This window comes from Ranitomeya imitator, chromosome 2 (genome assembly GCF_032444005.1).
Source record: "Ranitomeya imitator isolate aRanImi1 chromosome 2, aRanImi1.pri, whole genome shotgun sequence".
NCBI classification, from domain to species: Eukaryota; Metazoa; Chordata; class Amphibia; order Anura; family Dendrobatidae; genus Ranitomeya; species Ranitomeya imitator.
Window position 1 is genome coordinate 386,982,052 of NC_091283.1, and position 25,952 is coordinate 387,008,003.

The 25,952-nt window shown below is 45.8% G+C and overlaps 1 protein-coding gene and 1 long non-coding RNA gene across 2 annotated transcripts in view; both read left to right on the plus strand.

The window, feature by feature from the left end:
- Positions 1-25,952, plus strand: part of LOC138664128 (oocyte zinc finger protein XlCOF6-like) — a 130,250-nt gene that overhangs the window by 31,141 nt on the left and 73,157 nt on the right. The gene's annotated exons all lie outside the window — the stretch shown is intronic.
- On the plus strand, positions 11,956-14,788 carry LOC138664129 (uncharacterized). Its single transcript, XR_011318298.1, has 3 exons — positions 11,956-12,092; positions 12,439-12,803; positions 13,150-14,788. It is a non-coding gene; the product is annotated as an uncharacterized lncRNA (long non-coding RNA).

A 25,952-nucleotide genomic window follows, 5' to 3' on the forward strand; every position in this document is an offset into this window, starting at 1 on the left:
TTTCTGACCGCACATGCGTGGCCGTAACTCCGCCCCCTCCTCCCCAAGACATAGATTGGGCAGCGGATGCGTTGAAAAACTACATACGTTGCCCACGTTGTGCACAATTTTCACAACGTGCGTCGGTATGTCGGGCCGACGCATTGCGACGGCCCCGTACCGACGTAAGTGTGAAAGAACCCTAACCCTGAATTTAGCCCCAACCCTAACCCTAGCCCTAACCCTAGCCCTAACCCTAGCCCTAACTCTAGCCCTAACCCTAGCCCTAACCCTAGCCCTAACCCTAATTTTAGCCCCAACTGCTGTTCTCCTGCCGGCCGGCAGATGGAGACAGATGGCGGGCGCACTGCGCATGCGCCCGCCATTTTCTTTTGCCGGCGGCCAGGAGGAGCAGCAGGAGGACCCAGGGACACAGGTGAGTATGGCAGGGTCCCCGAATCCCCCAATTTCTCTGTCCTCTGATGTGCGATCACATCAGAGGACAGAGAATTACACTTTGACTTTTTTTTTTTTTTTGCGGTCGCCGGTAAACAGTTAATTACCGGCGATCGCAAAACAGGGGTCGGTAACACTGACCCCGATCATGCTCTTTGGAGTCTCGGCTACCCCCGGCAGCCGAGACCCCAAAGATTCTCCCGGGGCCGGCCGGCGGGCGCACTGCGCATGCGCCCGCCATTTTGAAGATGGCGGTGCCCATCGGGAGCCACGAGGAGCACCGGGGGAGATAGGTGAGTATCGGGGGGCTATCTGGGACCCCTTTTCTCTGTCCTCTGATGTGCGATCACATCGGAGGACAGAGAAATTAAAAAGAGATCGCGTTTTTTGGGTTTTTTTGCAAATGCGGGGTCGGTTAAAAACCCCCGAATCATGTTCTCTGGGGTCTCGGCTACCCCCGGCAGCCGAGACCCCGGAGAAAATCCGACTCTGGGGGGTGCTATTCACTTTTTCCACAGCGCCGTTAATTAACGGCGCTGTGGTTTAAGTACCCTTAGCGGCCGCCATTAAAAGGCGTATCGGCGGTCGCTAAGGGGTTAATTAGGGATTTTTTTTAAATAAATTTTTTTTTAGTCTTTATAATTATTATTTTTTTTACTTTCTTACATTGTCCCAGGATGGGAGACTACTATGCTACATCAGATGGCTGATTTGACACTCTGCACTGCAGAGCATTAGATCAGAATCTGACAGGCGGGAAGGAGGCATGTCAGCACCTACTCTCAGCAGGCACTCACAAGCCACCTTCCCTGGAGGACCCAGAAGGGCCCCGCGGCCATCTTGGGGCTCCCTGCGCAATGCTCCTCTATGCCGCTGTCACTACTCAGAGCGGCATCAGAGGCGTTAAATGCCTGCGATCAGTGCAAGCACCGATCGTGGGCGTTGCTGCGAGGTGTCAGCATACAGCTTGCACCCAATCGCCGCGTTGCTCAGCATGAGGCCGCGCAATAGAAACGCCGTACATATACTTCTCTTTGCAGGAATGTACCTCTCACAGAGCAGTATATGTGCAGCGCATGTCGGGAGGAGGTTAATTTGCATTTTTTTAAACCATGTATTTATTGAATAAAAAAATTAATCTTTTACATATATCAGGGCAAATATTGCTTGAAGCATACATACTAATGACAAAGATTAACTAAAGCCTACTATCATATGCGTGGTATGATGTTATGAGATGGTGGGTAGCAAAATACCTATCTATATAATCGTCTAAGGGTCACTTCCATCTGTCTGTCTGTCTGTTTGTTACAGAAATCCTGTGTCACTGATTGGGCACAGTCCGGCCGCGAATTCGCCCCTTCCTACTCTCCGTCAGTGCCCCCTCCATACTCCCCTCCAGTCAGCGCTCACACAGGGTTAATGGCTGCGCTACACCGCGTTCTGCCGTGGTGTAATGCAGTCTGTTAACGCTGCTATTAACCCTGTGTGACCAACTTTTTACTATTGATGCTGCCTATGCAGCATCAATAGTAAAAAGATCTAATGTTAAAAATAATTAAAAAAAAAAAAAAAAATCATTATATACTCACCTTCCGGCGCCTTTCACGCTCCTCGCGACGCCCCAGGCCATGCATTGCGGTCTCGCGAGATGATGACGTAGCGGTCTCACGAGACTGCTACGTCATCATCTCGCGAGACCGCAATGCATTCTTGGGACCAGAGCATGGCTAAACGCCTCGCCTGGATCCGGGGGCCGCTGGCTGGAAGGTGAGTATATAACTATTTTTTATTTTAATTATTTTTTTTATCATGGATATGGTGCCCACATTGCTATATACTATGTGGGCTGTGTTATATAGTACGTGGGCTGTGTTATATGCTACGTCTCTGTGCTATATACTACGTGGCTGTGCAATATATTACGTGGTTGGGCAATATAATACGTGGCTGTGTTATATACTGCGTAAGCTGTGCTATATACTACGTGGGCTGTGCTATATACCAAGTGGCTGTGTTATATACTACGTGGGCTGTGCTATATACTACGTAGCTGTGCAATATACTACGTGGCCTGTGTTATATAATACGTGGCCTGTGTTATATACTACGTGGTCTGTGTTATTTACTACGTGGGCTGTGCTATACACTGCGTGGTCTGTGTTATACACTGCTTGGGCTGTGTTATATACTGAGTGGGCTGTGTTATACACTACGTGGGCTGTGTTATACACTTCGTGGACTGTGCTATATACTACGTGGACTGTGCTATATACTACGTGGCTGTGCTATATACTACGTGGCTGTGCTTTATACTATGTGGCTGTGCTATATACTATGTGGGCTGTGTTATATACTATGTGGGCTGTGTTATATGCTATGTGGCCTGTGCTATATACTACGTGGCTGTGTTATATACTATGTGGGCTGTGTTATATGCTACGTGGCCTGTGCTATATACTACGTGGCCTGTGCTATATGCTATGTGGCTGTGCTATATGCTACGTGGGCTGTGTTACATGCTATGTAGGCTGTGTTATATGCTACGTGGCCTGTGCTATATACTACGTGGCCTGTGTTATATGCTACGTGGCTGTGCTATATGCTAAGTTGGCTGTGTTATATGCTACGTGGGCTGTGTTATATGCTACTTGGCTATGGTATATTTCTCTGCTGTATCTGTGCATCATGAATCATAGTATGTGTTAAAGAGGGGGCCCACTGAGACTCTTTTGCCCGGGGCCCTTAAAAACCTGGAGCAGGCCCTGGCTTCACTAATTGGTCATTCCCGGCCGCAATCAATCAGCGACAGGCGCAGCCCTCCACGAATTGGCGCGGAATTTGAACCACGCTTCGCTAATTGGTCGCGCCCGGCCGGCCGAATCCTGTGTATAAATTGCATTATTCTGAAAACTTCATAAATAATCTACATATAATAATAATAATCTAGAATACCCAATGCGTTAGAATCGGGCCACCATCTAATTACAGTTATAATTGCATTGGTTCAAAAGGAAAACAAACCAAAAACTCAGAAGGGGGAGGGAAGGAGGGGAGAGAATATGCATTTTATTGCATGAAATAAGTATTTGATACAATGGAAGAGCAGAGCTTAACCGCTTAACCCACGGAGCTTTTTTCGGTTTTGCGTTTTCGTTTTTTGCTGCCCTCCTTCCCAGAGCCATAACTTTTTTATTTTTCCGTCAAAATGTCCATGTGAGAGCTTATTTTTTGCAGGACGAGTTGTACTTTTGAACGACTCCATTGGTTTTACCATGTCTTGTGTTATGAACAGGTAATTGAGAACCACAATGGACCTTGAAGTTCAGAGCACACAAAGTGACCTGACAATTCCCAAAAACATAGGACAAGCTCTGAGACGTGGAAACTCTGCTGACCGCAATCCCTAATCCTATCACACCACACTAGAGGTAACCGTGGATTGCGCCTAACGCTCCCTATGCAACTCGGCACAGCCTGAGAAACTAACTAGCCCTGAAGATAGAAAAATAAGCCTACCTTGCCTCAGAGAAATTCCCCAAAGGAAAAGGCAGCCCCCCACATATAATGACTGTGAGTAAAGATGAAAATACAAACACAGAGATGAAATAGATTTAGCAAAGTGAGGCCCGACTTACTGAATAGACCGAGGATAGGAAAGATAGCTTTGCGGTCAACACAAAAACCTAGAAACAAAGAGAAAAAAGAGGCCACCAAAACATATTCGCACACCACCAATAATACATATCAAAAAGGAACAACTTTATTGGAAGTATACCGTATATACTCGAGTATAAGCCGAGATTTTCAGCCCAAATTTTAGGGCTGAAAGTGCCCCCCTCGGCTTATACTCGAGTCACGGTAGCGGTGGGGTCGGCAGGTGAGGGGCTGAGGGCGCTGAGGTATACTTACCTAGTCCCAGCGATCCTCGCGCTGTCCCTGCCGTCCCACGGGCTTCGGCGCTGCAGCTTCTTCCTCTCTTCAGCGGTCACGTGGGACCGCTCATTACAGAAATGAATAAGCGGCTCCACCTCCCATAGGGGCGGAGCCGCTTATTCATTTCTCTAATCAGCGGTGCCGGTGACCGCTGATAGAGAAAGAAGCTGCAGCGCCGAAGACAGGAGGGGACAGCGCGAGGATCGCCAGGACTAGGTGAGTATGTTATATTCACCTGTCCTCGTTCCAGCCGCCGGGCGCCGATCCATCTTCCCGGCCGGCGCCTCCATCTTCCCGGCGTCTGCGCTCTCTGACTGTTCAGGCAGAGGGCGCGATGACGCATATAGTGTGCGCGGCGCCCTCTGCCTGATCAGTCAGAGCAGAGACGCCGGGAAGATGGAGGCGCCGGAACGAGACGCTGGGAGCTGCAATCAAGGGAGGTGAGTATGTGTTTTTTTTTTTTTATTGCAGCAGTAGCAGCGGCAGCACAGATTAATGTGGAGCATCTATGGGGCACAGTGAACGGTGCAGAGCACCGTATAAGGCACAGCTAGGGGGCACAATGAACGGTGCAGAGCACCGTATAAGGCACAGCTATGGGGCACAATGAACGGTGCAGAGCACCGTATAAGGCACAGCTAGGGGGCACAATGAACGGTGCAGAGCACCGTATAAGGCACAGCTAGGGGGCACAATGAACGGTGCAGAGCACCGTATAAGGCACAGCTAGGGGGCACAGTGAACGGTGCAGAGCACCGTATATGGCACAGCTAGGGGGCACAGTGAACGGTGCAGAGCACCGTATAAGGCACAGCTAGGGGGCACAATGAACGGTGCAGAGCACCGTATATGGCACAGCTAGGGGGCACAGTGAACGGTGCAGAGCACCGTATATGGCACAGCTAGGGGGCACAGTGAACGGTGCAGAGCACCGTATAAGGCACAGCTAGGGGGCACAGTGAACGGTGCAGAGCACCGTATATGGCACAGCTAGGGGGCACAGTGAACGGTGCAGAGCACCGTATAAGGCACAGCTAGGGGGCACAATGAACGGTGCAGAGCACCGTATAAGGCACAGCTAGGGGGCACAGTGAACGGTGCAGAGCACCGTATATGGCACAGCTAGGGGGCACAATGAACGGTGCAGAGCACCGTATAAGGCACAGCTAGGGGGCACAGTGAACGGTGCAGAGCACCGTATATGGCACATCTATGGGGCACAATGAACGGTGCAGAGCACTGTATATGGCACAGCTAGGGGGCACAGTGAACGGTGCAGAGCACTATATGGGGCACAGCTATGGGGAAATATGAATGGTGTAGAGCACTATATGGCACAGCTATGGGGAAATAATGATCTATTTTTATTTTTGAAATTCACCGGTAAATGCTGCATTTCCACCCTAGGCTTATACTCGAGTCAATAAGTTTTCCCAGTTTTTTGTGGCAAAATTAGGGGGGTCGGCTTATACTCGGGTCGGCTTATACTCGAGTATATACGGTAATTAAAAACAGTTAAAATCAGTACAAACAACAGCTGCCTCCACCCACATATAAAGCCTGAACAATGCTGCAAATACTGCAGAAATGGCGCCAAAGTGATAGAGAATAGTTATACACAATATATATATATTAGGAATACAATACACAAGATCAAAGCCTGCTACTGGGCAAGGGTACATCCACAAATAGGGAGCATCAGAATATGATAGACATAATAGATAAATGGTCCTTCATAACCCTATTTGACCAGGAAGTAGGCACATATAAGGGTCAAAACATAATAAAGTTGAAGCCGCCCATGCCACCTCTACATAGAGGCGAAAGCCCAGAGCACTACCATAAGGAAAAATATCCCAGACAAGGCAGAGTGTAGCCCAGACACCCAATAGTCACCTGAAATAGAGAGGGTTAAAACGGCAACCAAACAATGTCACAGGCCCGGGAGGCAGCTGAGCCCAACGCGTATCGCGGCAGAAAAGAGCCGCTTCGTCAGGGGAAATGCTTACCTCCATAAGTGCACTCCTTTTATAGTAAACTGCAGTTGTCCCCAGACGCCGGCGTGTGCAACGCCGCAGACCGGAAACCAGAAGACCGGAAATGACACATACAAGCGCAGGGCAGTACGCAGCTGCGCAGTCGACCTAGCATGCATGAAGTGGGCAGACGTCTCTGCCCACATGGATCGAATGCGCACGCGCCGGCACGAAAGCCAGCGGTCCACATCAGAACCAAAGAGGAAAATGTGCACGCCCCGGTAAGGTGGCCAGCGGTCCGCATTTTAACCTCTTCAGGGAAGATGACGCCCGTACAAGGGAAAGGGGCTGTTGAGGTTGTAGTAAAAGGACACATTGATGTTATATCGCCAAAATAGAGCAGCAGACCAACTGACCCAACTAAAGCACACAAACCCTTTAAATACTGAAAAAACTCAAAAATACAAACATACTGATACCACATAGAATATTAACAAAAAAATAATAAAATACAATAACCAACAAATACAAAACATGCAGTGAAAATAGGGCTGGCTATCCCAAAATAGGGATTTAGTCGCTGATACGATCAATATCTTGTCAGCTCTTGTCATGTCCGGTATTATTGATGGAGGATCCACTGAATCATGAAAGCATAGATCCAATACCTCATCTTCCAGTAATATATAATCCAGTATCCAGACCCCTTACTGGAAACATGAAGCAACTCCAATGCACAAAACTGCCACAACATGCCCCCCAGGAAAAACAGTTTAACCCAAGAAGCCCGTAAATAGCAAGTCCTCATTGATCCCCTGAGGTGCTGTACAATGGAGAGAATAAATCCACCGTGACTCAGTCTGTAACAGTCTTTTGTGTAGGGAACCACCTCTGCCCGAGCTCCTGATATGTTCCAAACCAATTATCTTGATGTTAGCACAGCTGCCTCCATGTTGTAGAAGAAAGTGAGAGGCAACCGTGCTGAGCGTCTTGCCCTTCCGTTTGTCCACTGCTGCCGTGTTGATGGTAGAAAGATGACTTTGAATCCTGCGTCGTAGTTCTTGTGAAGTCTGGCCTACATAGATGCAAGGACATGGACAGATCAAGGCATAGACAACATTGGTCGTTTTGCAGTTTATGTAAGCCTTCAATTTATGTTGTGTTTGATCAACAGGGTCGCAAAAGACATCGCGTGTAGGATGCATAAACTGGCAAATACTGCAATCACCGCATGGAAAGGACCCCCTAATGATAACCCCGCGATTCAATCTCTGTGTAGGCCTCCTATAGTGGCTCTGCGTGAGTATATCCTTAAAATTTGGTGCCCTCCTGGCCGTAATTAATGGCCGAGTGCTGATGATTTGAGATGTTTGTGTATCAGAAGTCAGAATCCTCCAATGTTTATTGAGAATCCTACTCACCTCAGACCAATGGGTATGATAGCCCGTAATGAATCGTACAAGGCCATCAGGTTTCCTTTTCCTGGCAACCAATAAAAAATCCTGCGACTGTTGATTAGCCCTCTGGAATGCACGAGAAATAAATTTTTTGGGATAATTCCTGGTTTTAAACCTGCTCGTAAGATCCTGAGCCTCTCTCCTAAAGTCCACATCCCGAGTACAATTACGCCTGGCTCTAAGAAATTGGCCAGTCGGCACTCCATCCCTCGTGTGCCTGGGGTGAAAACTCCGATAATCCAAAAGCCCATTAGCCGCTGTAGGTTTTACGGTAAAGGCATGTTGAAAGTGTGCCGTCCTGACACCCAATCTCCAAATCCAGAAAGTTAACTGAAACGGAAGAGAATTGATAGGTCAAAAAAACATTGATAAAATTGTTGTTAAGAAGGTCCATAAATTGACACAGTTCCTCCGATGGACCTGACCAAATGAAAAAAACGTCATCAATGAAGCGTGACCACTGCCGCACCCTCTTCCTAAAGTAATCAGAAGCAAAAACAATAGTAGCTTCCCACCACCCTAAAAAAAGATTTGCAAACGAGGGGGCACATCGCGCCCCCATCGCCACACCAGATGTCTGTAAATAATATATCCTGTCAAATAAGAAAAAATTATGCCTTAACGCAAAATCAAGTAAATCAGTAATGAAAGAATCATGTAATCTATCGGAATTTACCTGTAGGTCCAGAAAGAATAGAACCGCTTTCATGCCGTCATCATGATCAATATTAGAATATAACGCCTCAACGTCGCATGTGACCAGGAGGTCCCCCGGATTCAGCCGAACCCCTTTATGCATGCTAATGAAGTGGGAGGAATCCCTGATATATGAAGGGAGTGTAGTGACCAAAGGCTGTAGAAAGAAATCTATGTAAGAACATGCCTTTTCACATAAACTCCCAATGCTGGAAACTATTGGGCGACCAGGAGGCTTACTCGTGCATTTATGAACTTTGGGTAGCATATAAAAAGTCGGCGTAATAGGTTGGTCTACCCAAATAAAATTCCGCTCATGCACATTTATGATCCCCAGTTCACAAGTTCTATCCAACAATGCTCTCAATTTGCTAGAGTAAACCCCTGTCGGATCCGAAGGCAACCTGCGATAAAAGCGCACATTCTCAAGCTGTCTATGAGCCTCTTCCACATACATCTGGTGGGGCCATAAGATGATGTTACCCCCCTTATCCGCCTCTCTAATTACAAAATCCTGATTATTTCGCAGGTCATAAAGCGCCTTGCGCTCTTGATTGGTAAGATTGACACCAATATGAGGCCGGCTGGATAATGCCTCAATGTCCTGTTTGACCATGTCAAAGAAAATCTTTACTGCAGGCACTGTAGACAAAGGGGGGCACACCATTGATCTATTCCTATGTGGAAATTGTGGCCTACCTCTGACGGAATCCTCATCTTGTAGCAAATCAAGAAGATCCTGGAGAACTCTTTGTTCAATCTGATCAGGAGTTGGTACGGGGCCTGATTGGTTGTGTAGAACTTGTAGAATAATTTTTCTACAAAAAAGAAAAAGGTCCTTGATCAAAGTGAATTTATCAATCCCCTGTGATGGTGAAAAAGTCAAGCCTCTCCTCAGCACTGATATTTCAATAGGACTTAGCTGATGTTCAGACAGGTTTATAATTTGTAAAGGATCATTAATTGTAGAATTATCATACTCACGGGCGTCATCGGTGGTTTCAGGAGTTACTAGCGATTCTTCTTCCGTTGGTTGTGATGAACCGGCCTGTAACCTCCATTCCTGGTGATCCGGGTGAAGAGATTTGTGTCTCCTCCGCCCACGCCTAGTCCTGACCCTCCTTCTGGCTCGCTTTCCGTGGAGGATAAAAAATCGCTAGATGATTGTCTCTCAAGAGTTGAGCCATTGACAGTTGGCTCACCGACATGGGTTTTAGCTACACGACCCCGCCTTTGATTCCCCTGATGTTTCCACTTATAAGCCATATTTCGGTCATAGTCAGATTTATCTCTCATGAATTTGGACCTCTTTTTGTCCATAATTTCTCGATCATATTTATCCAGAACTTCTTTTATTTTGACTTTAAAAGGCTGGATTTGCGAGACTTCATCAAATTTACTGAGATCACTTTCCAGACTCTTGATCTCCATTTTTACCTGACCCAAAAGGTCCCTGTCATGTGACACCAATAAATTGATCAAAATCTGCGAGCACTGCAGAAGCCCTCCTTCCCAAGTGGCCCGAAAGCTATCAGATGGTTCCCAAGCAGGGAAGATAGGGATTCTCAAGCCCCTGGGCACCAATTTCAGTTTGAGGTATTCCTCCAAGCATCTGATATTCCATAATAGTTTAATCCCCTGCTTCTGGGCCGCCATAAGCTTTGAGGAAACACGTGCAAAGTCCGAATCGGGGCCACTTTGTACATTATCCATGAAGGCTGTAGAAGCCGAAGCCCTCCATGCGGCCTCTCTGGTATCCTAATCCATGATGCACACGCCAGACAGCGTCTGGCCCAACACTGCACAAAAATATATAAATGTAAAGAAATAATATAAACAATTGGTCCTAATAAACCCGGTGCTGCCAAGCAAGAAAGAACATCAAAGGGATGTTCAGAATCTGAAATCTGAAACAAGAAAAGAGCTGACGCACTCTAATACCACATACTGATATGAAGAATGGGGGTGCGAACCAAGGTGGCTGAAATAGCATAGAAACAAAGAGAAAAAAGAGGCCACCAAAACATATTCGCACACCACCAATAATACATATCAAAAAGGAACAACTTTATTGGAAGTATAATTAAAAACAGTTAAAATCAGTACAAACAACAGCTGCTTCCACCCACATATAAAGCCTGAACAATGCTGCAAATACTGCAGAAATGGCGCCAAAGTGATAGAGAATAGTTATACACAATATATATATATTAGGAATACAATACACAAGATCAAAGCCTGCTACTGGGCAAGGGTACATCCACAAATAGGGAGCATCAGAATATGATAGACATAATAGATAAATGGTCCTTCATAACCCTATTTGACCAGGAAGTAGGCACATATAAGGGTCAAAACATAATAAAGTTGAAGCCGCCCATGCCACCTCTACATAGAGGCGAAAGCCCAGAGCACTACCATAAGGAAAAATATCCCAGACAAGGCAGAGTGTAGCCCAGACACCCAATAGTCACCTGAAATAGAGAGGGTTAAAACGGCAACCAAACAATGTCACAGGCCCGGGAGGCAGCTGAGCCCAACGCGTATCGCGGCAGAAAAGAGCCGCTTCGTCAGGGGAAATGCTTACCTCCATAAGTGCACTCCTTTTATAGTAAACTGCAGTTGTCCCCAGACGCCGGCGTGTGCAACGCCGCAGACCGGAAACCAGAAGACCGGAAATGACACATACAAGCGCAGGGCAGTACGCAGCTGCGCAGTCGACCTAGCATGCATGAAGTGGGCAGACGTCTCTGCCCACATGGATCGAATGCGCACGCGCCGGCACAAAAGCCAGCGGTCCACATCAGAACCAAAGAGGAAAATGCGCACGCCCCGGTAAGGTGGCCAGCGGTCCGCATTTTAACCTCTTCAGGGAAGATGACGCCCGTACAAGGGAAAGGGGCTGTTGAGGTTGTAGTAAAAGGACACATTGATGTTATATCGCCAAAATAGAGCAGCAGACCAACTGACCCAACTAAAGCACACAAACCCTTTAAATACTGAAAAAACTCAAAAATACAAACATACTGATACCACATAGAATATTAACAAAAAAATAATTAAATACAATAACCAACAAATACAAAACAAGAGCTGACAAGATATTGATCGTATCAGCGACTAAATCCCTATTTTGGGATAGCCAGCCCTATTTTCACTGCATGTTTTGTATTTGTTGGTTATTGTATTTTATTATTTTTTTGTTAATATTCTATGTGGTATCAGTATGTTTGTATTTTTGAGTTTTTTCTGTATTTAGCGGAATTTTATTTGGGTAGACCAACCTATTACGCCGACTTTTTATATGCTACCCAAAGTTCATAAATGCACGAGTAAGCCTCCTGGTCGCCCAATAGTTTCCAGCATTGGGAGTTTATGTGAAAAGGCATGTTCTTACATAGATTTCTTTCTACAGCCTTTGGTCACTACACTCCCTTCATATATCAGGGATTCCTCCCACTTCATTAGCATGCATAAAGGGGTTCGGCTGAATCCGGGGGACCTCCTGGTCACATGCGACGTTGAGGCGTTATATTCTAATATTGATCATGATGACGGCATGAAAGCGGTTCTATTCTTTCTGGACCTACAGGTAAATTCCGATAGATTACATGATTCTTTCATTACTGATTTACTTGATTTTGCGTTAAGGCATAATTTTTTCTTATTTGACAGGATATATTATTTACAGACATCTGGTGTGGCGATGGGGGCGCGATGTGCCCCCTCGTTTGCAAATCTTTTTTTAGGGTGGTGGGAAGCTACTATTGTTTTTGCTTCTGATTACTTTAGGAAGAGGGTGCGGCAGTGGTCACGCTTCATTGATGACGTTTTTTTCATTTGGTCAGGTCCATCGGAGGAACTGTGTCAATTTATGGACCTTCTTAACAACAATTTTATCAATGTTTTTTTGACCTATCAATTCTCTTCCGTTTCAGTTAACTTTCTGGATTTGGAGATTGGGTGTCAGGACGGCACACTTTCAACATGCCTTTACCGTAAGCCTACAGCGGCTAATGGGCTTTTGGATTATCGGAGTTTTCACCCCAGGCACACGAGGGATGGAGTGCCGACTGGCCAATTTCTTAGAGCCAGGCGTAATTGTACTCGGGATGTGGACTTTAGGAGAGAGGCTCAGGATCTTACGAGCAGGTTTAAAACCAGGAATTATCCCAAAAAATGTATTTCTCGTGCATTCCAGAGGGCTAATCAACAGTCGCAGGATTCTTTATTGGTTGCCAGGAAAAGGAAACCTGATGGCCTTGTACGATTCATTACGGGCTATCATACCCATTGGTCTGAGGTGAGTAGGATTCTCAATAAACATTGGAGGATTCTGACTTCTGATACACAAACATCTCAAATCATCAGCACTCGGCCATTAATTACGGCCAGGAGGGCACCAAATTTTAAGGATATACTCACGCAGAGCCACTATAGGAGGCCTACACAGAGATTGAATCGCGGGGTTATCATTAGGGGGTCCTTTCCATGCGGTGATTGCAGCATTTGCCAGTTTATGCATCCTACACGCGATGTCTTTTGCGACCCTGTTGATCAAACACAACATAAATTGAAGGCTTACATAAACTGCAAAACGACCAATGTTGTCTATGCCTTGATCTGTCCATGTCCTTGCATCTATGTAGGCCAGACTTCACAAGAACTACGACGCAGGATTCAAAGTCATCTTTCTACCATCAACACGGCAGCAGTGGACAAACGGAAGGGCAAGACGCTCAGCACGGTTGCCTCTCACTTTCTTCTACAACATGGAGGCAGCTGTGCTAACATCAAGATAATTGGTTTGGAACATATCAGGAGCTCGGGCAGAGGTGGTTCCCTACACAAAAGACTGTTACAGACTGAGTCACGGTGGATTTATTCTCTCCATTCTACAGCACCTCAGGGGATCAATGAGGACTTGCTATTTACGGGCTTCTTGGGTTAAACTGTTTTTCCTGGGGGGCATGTTGTGGCAGTTTTGTGCATTGGAGTTGCTTCATGTTTCCAGTAAGGGGTCTGGATACTGGATTATATATTACTGGAAGATGAGGTATTGGATCTATGCTTTCATGATTCAGTGGATCCTCCATCAATAATACCGGACATGACAAGAGCTGACAAGATATTGATCGTATCAGCGACTAAATCCCTATTTTGGGATAGCCAGCCCTATTTTCACTGCATGTTTTGTATTTGTTGGTTATTGTATTTTATTATTTTTTTGTTAATATTCTATGTGGTATCAGTATGTTTGTATTTTTGAGTTTTTTTAGTATTTAAAGGGTTTGTGTGCTTTAGTTGGGTCAGTTGGTCTGCTGCTCTATTTTGCGATATAACATCAATGTGTCCTTTTACTACAACCTCAACAGCCCCTTTCCCTTGTACGGGCGTCATCTTCCCTGAAGAGGTTAAAATGCGGACCGCTGGCCACCTTACCGGGGCGTGCGCATTTTCCTCTTTGGTTCTGATGTGGACCGCTGGCTTTCGTGCCGGCGCGTGAGCATTCGATCCATGTGGGCAGAGACGTCTGCCTACTTCATGCATGCTAGGTCGACTGCGCAGCTGCGTACTGCCCTGCGCTTGTATGTGTCATTTCCGGTCTTCTGGTTTCCGGTCTGCGGCGTTGCACACGCCGGCGTCTGGGGACAACTGCAGTTAACTATAAAAGGAGTGCACTTATGGAGGTAAGCATTTCCCCTGACGAAGCGGCTCTTTTCTGCCGCGATACGCGTTGGGCTCAGCTGCCTCCCGGGCCTGTGACATTGTTTGGTTGCCGTTTTAACCCTCTCTATTTCAGGTGACTATTGGGTGTCTGGGCTACACTCTGCCTTGTCTGGGATATTTTTCCTTATGGTAGTGCTCTGGGCTTTCGCCTCTATGTAGAGGTGGCATGGGCGGCTTCAACTTTATTATGTTTTGACCCTTATATGTGCCTACTTCCTGGTCAAATAGGGTTATGAAGGACCATTTATCTATTATGTCTATCATATTCTGATGCTCCCTATTTGTGGATGTACCCTTGCCCAGTAGCAGGCTTTGATCTTGTGTATTGTATTCCTAATATATATATATTGTGTATAACTATTCTCTATCACTTTGGCGCCATTTCTGCAGTATTTGCAGCATTGTTCAGGCTTTATATGTGGGTGGAGGCAGCTGTTGTTTGTACTGATTTTAACTGTTTTTAATTATACTTCCAATAAAGTTGTTCCTTTTTGATATGTATTATTGGTGGTGTGCGAATATGTTTTGGTGGCCTCTTTTTTCTCTTTGTTTCTATGCTATTTCAGCCACCTTGGTTCGCACCCCCATTCTTCATATCAGTATGTGGTATTAGAGTGCGTCAGCTCTTTTCTTGTTTCAGAACACAAAAACCTACAAACAACCACGCAGAGGGGCAAAAAGACCCTCCGTACCGACTAACGGTACGGAGGTGCTCCCTCTGCGTCTCAGAGCTTCCAGCAAGCAAGAAAAACCAATTAAGCAAGCTGGACAGAAAAATATAGCAAACAAAAGTAACACAAGCAGGACTTAGCTTATGCAGGAAGACAGGCCACAGGAACGATCCAGGAGGAAGCAAGACCAATACTAGAACATTGACTGGAGGCCAGGATCAAAGCACCAGGTGGAGTAAAATAGAGCAGCACCTAACGACTTAACCTCATCACCTGAGGAAGGAAACTCAGAAGCCGCAGTACCACTCTCATCCACCAAAGGAAGCTCATAGACAGAACCAGCCGAAGTACCACTCACGACCACAGGAGGGAGCTTGGCCACAGAATTCATAACAGTACCCCCCCCTTGAGGAGGGGTCACCGAACCCTCACCAGAGCCCCCAGGCCGACCAGGATGAGCCACATGAAAGGCACGAACCAGATCGGCAGCATAGACATCAGAGGCAAAGACCCAGGAATTATCCTCCTGACCATAACCTTTCCACTTAACCAGATACTGGAGTTTCCGTCTCGAAACACGAGAATCCAAAATCTTCTCCACTATATACTCCAATTCCCCTTCAACCAAAACCGGAGCAGGAGGATCAATAGATGGAACCACAGGTGCCACGTATCTCCGCAACAATGACCTATGGAACACGTTATGGATGGAAAAAGAAGCTGGAAGAGTCAAACGAAAAGACACAGGATTAAGAACCTCAGAAATCCTATATGGACCAATAAAACGAGGCTTAAATTTAGGAGAGGAAACCTTCATAGGAATATAACGAGATGACAACCAAACCAAATCCCCAACACGAAGTCGGGGACCCACACAGCGCCTGCAGTTAGCGAAACGTTGAGCCTTCTCCTGGGACAAAGTCAAATTGTCCACTACATGAGTCCAAATCTGCTGCAACCTATCCACCACAGTATCCACACCAGGACAGTCCGAAGACTCAACCTGCCCTGAAGAGAAACGAGGGTGGAACCCAGAATTGCAGAAAAACGGCGAAACCAAAGTAGCCGAGCTGGCCCGATTATTAAGGGCGAACTCAGCCAAAGGCAAAAAGGACACCCAATCATCCTGATCAGCAGAAACAAAACATCTCAGATATGTTTCCAAGGTCTGATTGGTTTGTTCAGTCTGGCCAATTGTCTGAGGATGGAAAGCCGAGGAAAAAGACAAATCAATGCCCATCCTAGCACAAAAGGCTCGCCAAAACCTCGAAACAAACTGGGAACCTCTGTCAGAAACGATGTTCTCTGGAATGCCATGTAAACGAACCACATGCTGGAAAAACAATGGCACCAAATCAGAGGAGGAAGGCAACTTAGACAAGGGCACCAAATGGACCATCTTAGAGAAGCGATCACAAACCACCCAAATGACCGACATTCTTTGAGAGACGGGGAGATCCGAAATAAAATCCATAGAGATATGTGTCCAAGGCCTCTTCGGGACTGGTAAGGGCAAAAGCAACCCACTGGCACGAGAACAGCAGGGCTTAGCCCGAGCACAAATCCCACAGGACTGCACAAAAGAACGCACATCCCGTGACAGAGACGGCCACCAAAAGGATCTAGCCACCAAATCTCTGGTACCAAAGATTCCAGGATGACCAGCCAACACCGAACAATGAACCTCAGAGATAACTTTATTCGTCCACCTATCCGGGACAAACAGTTTCTCCGCTGGGCAACGGTCAGGTTTATTAGCCTGAAATTTTTGCAGCACCCGCCGCAAATCAGGGGAGATGACAGACAAAATTACCCCCTCTTTGAGAATACCCGCCGGCTCAGGCAAACCCGGAGAATCGGGCACAAAACTCCTAGACAGGGCATCCGCTGTTAGGGCTAGCGGAATGCACCAAATAATAAGACTGATAGTGTACGGTGCGTTCGTAGCCCGGGGTCCACCGTGCAGAGATGGAACCTGCTGCTGAGTAATGACGGACTATATGGCGGTACTCATAAGTATACTCGCGTGGGTTAAACTTCACCCAACGTGAAGGAAGCGATCCTGTTGCGTCACAGGATCGCGGTACCGCACATAGAAGGCGAGCAAGCAGTCAGCGAACTTAATCCCAACTAGGATTGAAGTCCGATTAGACCACTTGCTGACACAACACCGCAACAGGGTGTGTTAGGCAAATCTTATAATTAGAGCACCGAAGTGCGAACTGTGCCGTGCTGGCAGGCACCACTAAGCACCCAGACGTGGGTCAGGAAGCGCACTACTGGCGCGTGGCGCCGCACTGGCGGTCACAGCAATAGACGCTGATATGTGTGTGACACGTTGAGTGATTTGTCGGGCGCTAGATAGCAGCCTTACTCCATACGCGAACAGTCATACAATAGGGTAGGGGTATTTAATGAACGACTTGCACTCACAACAAACACACGTATTCAAATGTACACTAGCGCATGGCCGTGCGGTCATGCGCAGTTTATATAATTGCAGGACAGGAAGTGGCCACAGAAACTTTGCCCTTCCAGGGCCTGCCAAGAGGACCAATGGAATGCGCTGCAGAGCCAGAGCACATGATCCTCGATCTCCAACGGGAGATCTTGCTCTGGGCATGCTCAGTGTGCGCAAACAAGGACTTAGTCCCAGGGAAGTCCGCTCGCCGCTGACCAGCACTGACTTTAATGGCAGGAGCTGAAGAAGCAGCAGTAACTCTCTGTACAGAGTGAGAGCGAGCAAGACACTGGGAGCGACGTCCCTGCTGAGCAGACTCCACTGCGGCTGGAGGAGAATGGGAGACCGCAGCGGAGACGGATCGAGATTCCCCCTGTGCAGCAGAGGAAACTCGACTCCTAACATCCGCCTTCACATTTTTAGAACCCGGAAGGTACGAAACCACAAAGTCAAAACGGGAGAAAAACAGCGACCAACGAGCCTGTCTAGGATTCAACCGTTGGCAGACTCGAGATAAGTCAAGATTTTATGATCAGTCAAGACCACCACGCGATGCTTAGCTCCTTCAAGCCAATGACGCCACTCCTCGAATGCCCACTTCATGGCTAGCAACTCTCGATTGCCAACATCATAATTTCGCTCAGCAGGCAAAAATTTCCTGGAAAAGAAGGCGCATGGTTTCATCACCGAGCAATCAGAACTTCTCTGTGACAAAACAGCCCCTGCTCCAATTTCGGAAGCATCAACCTCGACCTGGAACAGAAGCGAAACATCTGGTTGGCACAACACAGGGGCAGAAGAAAAACGACGCTTCAACTCCTGAAAAGCTTCCACCGCAGCAGAAGACCAATTGACCACATCAGCACCCTTCTTGGTCAAATCAGTCAACGGTTTAGCAATACTAGAAAAATTATTGATGAAGCGACGATAAAAATTAGCAAAGCCCAGGAACTTCTGCAGAATCTTCAGAGATGTTGGCTGAGTCCAATCATAAATGGCCTGAACTTTATCAGGGTCCATCTCGATAGTAGAAGGAGAAAAAATGAACCCCAAAAATGAAACCTTCTGAACACCAAAGAGACACTTTGACCCCTTCACAAACAAAGAATTAGCACGCAGGACCTGGAACACCATTCTGACCTGCTTCACATGAGACTCCCAATCATCCGAGAAGACCAAAATATCATCCAAGTATACAATCAGGAATTTATCCAGGTACTCTCGGAAGATGTCATGCATAAAGGACTGAAACACTGATGGAGCATTAGAAAGCCCGAATGGCATAACCAGGTATTCAAAATGGCCTTCAGGCGTATTAAATGCTGTTTTCCATTCATCGCCCCGTTTAATACGCACAAGATTATACGCACCACGAAGATCTATCCTGGTGAACCAACTAGCCCCCTTAATCCAAGCAAACAAATCAGACAGCAGCGGCAAGGGGTACTGAAATTTGACCGTAATTTTATTAAGAAGGCGGTAATCAATACAAGGTCTCAGCGAACCATCCTTCTTGGCCACAAAAAAGAACCCCGCTCCCAATGGCGACGATGACGGGCGAATATGACCCTTCTCCAAAGACTCCTTCACGTAACTCCGCATAGCGGTGTGCTCAGGTACAGATAAATTAAACAGTCGACCTTTAGGAAACTTACTACCAGGAATCAAATCGATAGCACAATCACAATCCCTATGCGGAGGTAGGGCATTGGACTTGGGCTCATCGAATACATCCCGGTAATCAGACAAGAACTCTGGGACCTCAGAAGGGGTGGATGACGAAATAGACAGAAATGGAACATCACCATGTACCCCCTGACAACCCCAGCTGGACACAGACATTGATTTCCAATCTAATACTGGGTTATGGACTTGTAGCCATGGCAACCCCAACACGACCACATCATGCAGATTATGCAACACCAGAAAGTGAATATCCTCCTGGTGCGCAGGAGCCATGCACATGGTCAGCTGGGTCCAATACTGAGGCTTATTCTTGGCCAAAGGCGTAGCATCAATTCCTCTCAATGGAATAGGACACTGCAAGGGCTCCAAGACAAACCCACAGCACCTAGCAAACTCCAAGTCCATCAAATTCAGGGCAGCGCCTGAATCCACAAATGCCATGACTGAATAGGAAGACAAAGAGCAGATCAAAGTAACGGACAAAAGAAATTTCGACTGTACCGTACCAATGGTGGCAGACCTAGCGAACCGCTTAGTGCGCTTAGGACAATCGGAGATAGCATGAGTGGAATCACCACAGTAGAAACACAGCCCATTCTGACATCTGTGTTCTTGCCTTTCAGCTCTGGCCAAAGTCCTATCGCACTGCATATGCTCAGGTTTATGCTCAGATAATACCGCCAAATGGTGCACAGATTTACGCTCACGCAAGCGTCGACCGATCTGAATGGCCAAAGACATAGACTCATTCAGACCAGCAGGCATAGGAAATCCCACCATGACATCCTTAAGGGCTTCAGAGAGACCCTTTCTGAAAATAGCTGCCAGCGCACATTCATTCCATTGAGTGAGCACGGACCACTTTCTAAACTTCTGACAATAAATCTCTATCTCATCCTGACCCTGACACAGGGCCAGCAAATTTTTCTCTGCCTGATCCACTGAATTAGGTTCATCATACAGCAATCCGGGCGCCAGGAAAAACGCATCAATATTACATAATGCAGGATCTCCTGGCGCAAGGGAAAATGCCCAGTCTTGAGGGTCACCACGTAATAAAGAAATAATGATCTTAACTTGTTGAACTGGGTCACCAGAGGAGCGGGGTTTCAAAGCCAGAAATAGTTTACAATTATTTTTAAAATTCAAAAACTTAGTTCTATCTCCAGAAAATAACTCAGGAATAGGAATTTTAGGTTCTAACATAGGATTATGAACCACTAAATCTTGAATATTCTGTACATTTATAGCGAGATTATCCATCAAAGAGAACAGACCCTGAATGTCCATGTCCACACCTGTGTTCTGAACCACCCTGATGTAAAGGGGAAAAGAAAGACAGAACACAGTGCAAAGAAAAAAAAATGGTCTCAGAACTTCTCTTTTCCCTCTATTGAGAAGCATTAGTACTTTGGGCCTCCAGTACTGTTATGAACAGGTAATTCAGAACCACAATGGACCTTGAAGTTCAGAGCACACAAAGTGACCTGACAATTCCCAAAAACATAGGACAAGCTCTGAGACGTGGAAACTCTGCTGACCGCAATCCCTAATCCTATCACACCACACTAGAGGTAGCCGTGGATTGCGCCTAACGCTCCCTATGCAACTCGGCACAGCCTGAGAAACTAACTAGCCCTGAAGATAGAAAAATAAGCCTACCTTGCCTCAGAGAAATTCCCCAAAGGAAAAGGCAGCCCCCCACATATAATGACTGTGAGTAAAGATGAAAATACAAACACAGAGATGAAATAGATTTAGCAAAGTGAGGCCCGACTTACTGAATAGACCAAGGATAGGAAAGATAGCTTTGCGGTCAACACAAAAACCTACAAACAACCACGCAGAGGGGCAAAAAGACCCTCCGTACCGACTAACGGTACGGAGGTGCTCCATCTGCGTCTCAGAGCTTCCAGCAAGCAAGAAAAACCAATTAAGCAAGCTGGACAGAAAAATATAGCAAACAAAAGTAACACAAGCAGGACTTAGCTTATGCAGGAAGACAGGCCACAGGAACGATCCAGGAGGAAGCAAGACCAATACTAGAACATTGACTGGAGGCCAGGATCAAAGCACCAGGTGGAGTTAAATAGAGCAGCACCTAACGACTTAACCTCATCACCTGAGGAAGGAAACTCAGAAGCCGCAGTACCACTCTCATCCACCAAAGGAAGTTCATAGACAGAACCAGCCGAAGTACCACTCACGACCACAGGAGGGAGCTTGGCCACAGAATTCACAACAGTCTTGTACTAGAAAACGGGGAAAAAATTCCAAGTGCGGTGAAATTGCAAAAAAAAGTGCAATCCCACATTTGTTTTTTGTTTGGCTTTTTTGCTAGGTTCACTAAATGCTAAAACTGACCTGCCGTTATGATTTTCAAGGTTATTGCAAGTTCATAGAACCAAACATGTCTAGGTTATTTTTTATCTAAGTGGTAAAAAAAAAATCCAAACTTTGCTAAGTAAAAGAAAAAATTGTGCAATTTTCTGATACCTGTAGCGTCTCCATTTTTCGTGATCTCGGGTCTGGTGAGGGCTTATTTTTTGCATGCCGAGCTGACGATTTTAATGATACCATTTCGGTGCAGATACGTTCTTGTGATCGCCCGTTATTGCATTTTAAAGCAATGTCGCGGCGACCAAAACAACGTAATTCTGGCGTTCAGGTTAATTATTTGTTTTTATGAGATAGATCGAGCAATTCTGAACGCAGGGATACCAAATATGTTTAGGTTTGATTTTTTTTATTTTATTTTGAATGGGACAAAAAGGGGGTAATTTAAACTTTTATATATTTTTAATTTTTTTCATATTTTTAAAAACATTTTTTATTTACTTTTGCCATGCTTCAATAGCCTCCATGGGAGGCTAGAAGCTGGCATAGCCTGATCGGCTCTGTTACATAGAGGTGATGCTCAGATCGCCCCTATGTAGCTGAATTACAGCATTGCTATGAGCGCCGATCACAGGGGGGCGCTCACAGCAATCTGGCATGAACAACCATAGAGGTCTCAAGGAGACCTGTGGTTGTAATGCCAATGCACCGCTGACCCCCGATCACGTGACGGGGTCATCGGTGCGAGCATTTCCGGCCCGATGGCCGGAAGCGCTTGTTAAGTGCTGCTGTCAGAGTTTGACGGTGGCATTTAACTAGTTAATAGGTGCGGGCTTATTGCGATTCCGCCTGCACCTATTGTAAATACATGTCAGCTTTTGAAAACAGCTGACATCGCAGCTGTGAGGTGGGCTTACCGCCGGAGCCCATCTCAAAGCAGGAGTACTAACCTCGGATGTACTATTCCATTCGAGGTCAGTAATGGGTTAATATAGAAACCATGGTTTGCAATTACAGAGGTCAGACTTTTCCGGAAGTTCTTGACCAAGTTTGCACACAATGCAGCAGGGATTTTGGCCCACTCCTCCATACAGATGTTCTCCAGATCTTTCAGGTTTTGGGGTTGTCGCTAGGCAATGTTGAGTTTCAGCTGCTTCCAAAGATTTTATATTGGGTTCAGGTCTGGAGGCTAGTCCACTCCAGGATCTTGAAATGCTTCTTACACAGCCACTTCTTAGTTTCTCTGGCTGTGTGTTTCAGGTGATTGTCATGCTGGAAGACTGAGCCATGACACATCTTCAGTGCTCTTACTGAGAAAAGGAGGTTGTTGGCCAAAATCTCGCAATACATGACCCTATCCATCCTCCATTCAATACAGTGCAGTCATTCTGTCCCCATGGCAGAAAGACGCCCCTAAAGTATGATGTTTTCCCCACCATGCTTCACAGTTGGTACGGTGTTCTTGGCATTGTACTCACTCTTCTTCTTCCTCCAAACACGGCAAGTGGAGTTGATACTAAAAAGTCCTTTTTTGATCTCATCTGACCACATTACCTTCTTCTATGCCTCCTCTGGATCATCCAGATGGTAATTGGTGAACTTCAAAACGAGTCTGAACATGTGCTGGGGTGGGCAGGGAGACCTTGCGTGCCCTGCAGGATTTTAATGCATGACGGCTGTGACAGGGTCACTGGCACTGTATGTGAAGGGAGATATGTATCACGGAGATTGCTTTCCTCCATGATCTAAAAAAATATTTAGAATTGAGAGTCCTCAGTGGTTGATACCTTTTAATGGCCAACTGAAAAGATGGTAACAAATTGCAAGCTTTCGAGACTACTCAGACTTCTTCATCAGGCATAGACTAATACAACATCTGAAGAATCACTTATTTATACACAACACAGCACAGAACTGTCATTATGGGAGAGTGATTGCAATTTGTTACCATCTTTTCAGTTAGCCAATAAAAGGTATCAATAACTGATAACTCTCAATTCTAAATATTTTTATATCTACTGGCTAAAACGGTACCAAGATATATATCTTTCATGTATCTCCATGATCTAGAAACCCATAATTTTCTTTTCCGCATGCTATGCTGAAAGAGTTAAGCCGCCATGTTATGGGCAAGTTTTTAGGTGAGTTGGGCTGGATGCCTACTCACCATATCTCCACCTCAAGGGTGTGGCTGGGGAAATAAATGTCCAGCCATTTTTTTTACCTCGATCTGTGTTGTGTGGAGACAAGGAAGTCTCCATACTGAAGCTCCTGTGAAAGCTGCCATATGTGTTGTCCCAGAAGTAGTGGGCAGAACTGTATATGAACTGTTTATTTTCTTTTGAGACAGAAAGACAGAAAGGTTGTTTTTCTGTTACCATTTGGGGTTTTTGGTTTATGATGCAGTAAACCACCCAGAGACTTTAATCCCACGTGTGCCTGTGTCTACCTCGAGGAGCAACTAAGTGAGCCGACCTTCTACATGCCATAGTGTGTTACTAACGGTAATGTTTGAGACTGTGGTCCTAGCTCTCTTGAGGTCATTGACCAGGTCCTTCCATGTAATTTTGAGCTAATTCCTGATCTTGTATGGAACCCTTGAGCAAGATGATTGTCAGCAAATTAATAATATCTAACAAGATAAAGGCCAAGGACTTGGCAGCTATAGTACAGACAAAAAGTTTGGACACACCTGCTCATTTAAAGATTTTTCTGTATTTTCATGACTATGAAAACTGTAAATTCACACTGAAGGCATCAAAACTATGAATTAACACATGTGGAATTATATATTTAACAAAAAACTGTGAAACAACTGAAAATATGTCTTATATTCTAGGTTCTTCAAAGTAGCCACCTTTTGCTTTGATGACTGCTTTGCACAATCTTGGCATTCTCTTGATGACCTTCAAGAGGTAGTCACCGGAAATGGTCTTCCAACAATCCTAAAGGAGTTCCCAGAGATGCTTAGCACTTGTTGGCCCTTTTGCCTTCACTCTGCGGTCCAGCTCACCCCAAACCATCTCAATTGGGTTCCTGTCTGGTTACTGTGGAGGCCAGGTCATCTGGCGTAGTACCCCATCACTCTCCTTCTTGGTCAAATAGCCCTTACACAGCCTGGTGGTGTGTTTGGGGTCATTGTCCTGTTGAAAAATAAATGATGGTCCAACTAAACGCAAACCGGATGGAATAGCATGCCGCTGCAAGATGCTGTAGTAGCCATGCTAGTTCAGTATGCCTTCAATTTTTAATAAATCCCCAACAGTTTCACCAGCAAAGCACCGTCACACCATCACACCATCACACCTCCTCCGTGCTTCACGGTGGGAACCAGGCATGTAGAGTCCATCCGTTCACCTTTTCTGCATCGCACAAAGACACGGTAGTTGGAACCAAAGATCTCACATTTGGACTCATCAGACCAAAGCACAGATATCCACTGGTCTAATATCCATTCCTTGTGTTCTTTAGCCCAAACAAGTCTCTTCTGCATGTTGCCTGTCCTTAGCAGTGGTTTCCTAGCAGCTATTTTACCATGAAGGTCAGCTGCACAAAGTCTCCTCTTAACAGTTGTTGTAGAGATGTATCTGCTGCTAGAGCTCTGTGTGGCATTGACCTGGTCTCTAATCAGAGCTGCTATTAACCTGCAATTTCTGAGGCTGGTGACTCGGATAAACTTATCCTCAGAAGCAGAGGTGACTCTTGGTCTTCCTTTCCTGGGGCACTACTCATGTGAGCCAGTTTCCTTGTAGCACTTGATGGTTATTGAAACTGCACTTGGGGACACTTTCAAAGTTTTCCCAATTTTTCGGACTGACTGACCTTCATTTCTTAAAGCAATGATGGCCACTTGTTTCTCTTTACTTACCTGCTTTTCCCTTGCCATAATACAAATTCTAACAGTCTGTTCAGTAGGACTAACAAAACAGAACAGAACCCGTCACTCAACTTTGCGGTGAGGTTAAAGGTAGATACTAGGATTGAATAAATCTACCTTTAACCTCACCGCAAAAGTTGAGTGCTGGGTTCTGTTTTGTTTGATTACAATTTGGGAACCTACACGAGCACCTCTCGGTTGTTGTGCACACGTCCTTCTGTTATTCGGTAGTACTATCAGCTGTGTATCCACCAGACTTCTGCTCAACACAACTGATGGTCCCAACCCCATTTATAAGGAAAGAAATCACATTTATTAAACCTGACAGGGCACACCTGTGAAGTGAAAACCATTTCCAGCGACTACCTCTTGAAGCTCATCAAGAGAATGCCAAGAGTGTGCAAAGCAGTCATCAAAGCAAAAGGTGGCTACTTTGAAGAACCTGGGATATCAGACATATTTTCAGTTGTTTCACACTTTTTTGTTAAGTATATAATTCCACATGTGTTAATTCATAGTTTTGATGCGTTCAGTGTGAATGTACAATTTTCAGTCATGAAAATACAGAAAAATCTTTAAATGAGAAGGTGTGTCCAAACTCTTGGTCTGTACTGTATATATACATATTATTACTGTAATAGTGTCTATCACAGTAATCAATATATATATACAGTATATAAAAAAAAATAC